General features: G+C 42.2%; 1 non-coding gene across 1 annotated transcript; it reads left to right on the forward strand.

The window, feature by feature from the left end:
* The first annotated feature begins 53 nt into the window (after positions 1-53).
* On the forward strand, positions 54-172 carry LOC123687119. The gene has a single exon (XR_006748863.1). It is a non-coding gene; the product is annotated as a 5S ribosomal RNA (ribosomal RNA).
* Positions 173-2,500: the final 2,328 nt, after the last annotated feature.

Here is a 2,500-nt window from a genome sequence, read left to right on the forward strand (position 1 = left end):
CCTTTCCGCTCCCAAAAAGTGAGATATCATAGAAAAATATCGCTATATTTGTTGTTTACGGCCATACCACGCTGAAATTGCCAGTTCTCGTCAGAACACTGAAGCCAAGCAGCGTCGGGCGCGGTTAGTACTTGGATGGGTGACCGCTTGGGAACACCGCGTGCTGTAAGCTTTTTTTTTACGTTCTGCATCGGTCTGCCGAGATAACGTGGTGCATCGGTATGATCGAGTTTACGTTCTGCATCGGTAAGATCGAGATTACGTGATGCATCGGTAAGATTGAGATTACGTGGTGCATCGGTAAGATCGAGTTTACGTGGTGCATCGGTAAGATCCAATTCACGTTCTGCATCGGTAAGATCCAGTTCACGTGGTGCATCGGTAAGATCGAGATTACGTGGTGCATCGGTAAGATCGAGTTTACGTGGTGCATCGGTAAGATCCAATTCACGTTCTGCATCGGTAAGATCCAGTTCACGTGGTGCATCGGTAAGATTGAGATTACGTGGTGCATCGGTAAGATCGAGTTCACGTGGTGCATCGGTAAGATGGAGATTACGTGGTGCATCGGTAAGATCGAGATTACGTGGTGCATCGGTAAGATCTACTTTACGTTCTGCATCGGTCTGCCCTTGTTTACGTGGTGCATCGGTAAGATCGAGATTACGTGAAGCATCGGTATGATCGAGTTTACGTTCTGCATCGGTCTGCCCGATATTACGTGGTGCATCGGTCTGCCCTAGTTTACGTGGTGCATCGGTTTGGACTTAGAGATATATTTTCGACGTGAAAATGTTCCGATACAACTTTTGAACCAGGATAGTTAGAGAGATGATTTTTTCTGGGATGTACGTGGATCGGGGAATGGATTGTGGGAAATAACTTGCCATGACCGAGGTGTCCTCGAATTTTTTTTTTTTTCGAAAAAAATTTTCTGATTGTGGAATTTTCTCAAATTTGATTTGGTTGCCTCCTAATGTGTTCTAAAAGAGTAAATCAGTAATCGGAATCGAAAAATATTTTTCGGATTTTTTTTTTTTTCGAAAAAAATTTTCTGATCGTGGAATTTCCTCAAATTCGATTTGGTTGCCTTCTAATGTGTTTTTAAAGCGTAAATCAGTAATCAGAATCAATATTCATTGTCGACTTTAATTTTTATAAGGAAAAATGTTCACGTCCTTAAACGCCTCCCCATCATCAGCCCGAGTCCAAGTCGATGTCAGTCCCGAGCGGACGGTGTCAGATACTACCTATCGCCGAGGTCTGGACTTGGCGAGATATTACGACGTGAAATGTTCCGATACAACTTTTGAACCAGGATAGTTAGAGAGATGATTTCTTCTATGTTGTACGTTGATTGTGGAATGAAATACGGAAAATAACTCGCCATGACCGAGGTGATTACGATTTTTTTTTTTTTTTGAAAAAAATTTTCTGATCGTGGAATTTTCTCAAATTTGATTTGGTTGCCTCCTTATATGTTCTAGTAGCGATAATCAACAATCAGAATCAAAATCCATGGTCGGGTTTGATTTTTATAAGGAAAAATGTTCACGTCCTTTTTTACAACCCCGACTCATTGACGATGTTAGAACCGAGCCGGCGGTGTCAGATACGACCGATCGCCCCGGTCCCGATCGTCATTTACGTTGTGCATCGGTCTGCCCGAGATTACGTGGTGCATCGGTATGATCGAGTTTACGTGGTGCATCGGTATGATCCAATTCACGTTCTGCATCGGTAAGATCCAATTCACGTTCTGCATCGGTAAGATCCAGTTCACGTGGTGCATCGGTAAGATCGAGATTACGTGGTGCATCGGTAAGATCGAGATTACGTGGTGCATCGGTAAGATCTACTTTACGTTCTGCATCGGTCTGCCCTTGTTTACGTGGTGCATCGGTAAGATCGAGATTACGTGAAGCATCGGTATGATCGAGTTTACGTTCTGCATCGGTCTGCCCGATATTACGTGGTGCATCGGTCTGCCCTAGTTTACGTGGTGCATCGGTTTGGACTTAGAGATATATTTTCGACGTGAAAATGTTCCGATACAACTTTTGAACCAGGATAGTTAGAGAGATGATTTTTTCTGGGATGTACGTGGATCGGGGAATGGATTGTGGGAAATAACTTGCCATGACCGAGGTGTCCTCGAATTTTTTTTTTTTTCGAAAAAAATTTTCTGATTGTGGAATTTTCTCAAATTTGATTTGGTTGCCTCCTAATGTGTTCTAAAAGAGTAAATCAGTAATCGGAATCGAAAAATATTTTTCGGATTTTTTTTTTTTTCGAAAAAAATTTTCTGATCGTGGAATTTCCTCAAATTCGATTTGGTTGCCTTCTAATGTGTTTTTTAAAGCGTAAATCAGTAATCAGAATCAATATTCATTGTCGACTTTAATTTTTATAAGGAAAAATGTTCACGTCCTTAAACGCCTCCCCATCATCAGCCCGAGTCCAAGTCGATGTCAGTCCCGAGCGGACGGTGTCAGATACT

The sequence above is a fragment of the Harmonia axyridis genome, chromosome X (assembly GCF_914767665.1).
Source record: "Harmonia axyridis chromosome X, icHarAxyr1.1, whole genome shotgun sequence".
Taxonomy (NCBI): domain Eukaryota; kingdom Metazoa; phylum Arthropoda; class Insecta; order Coleoptera; family Coccinellidae; genus Harmonia; species Harmonia axyridis.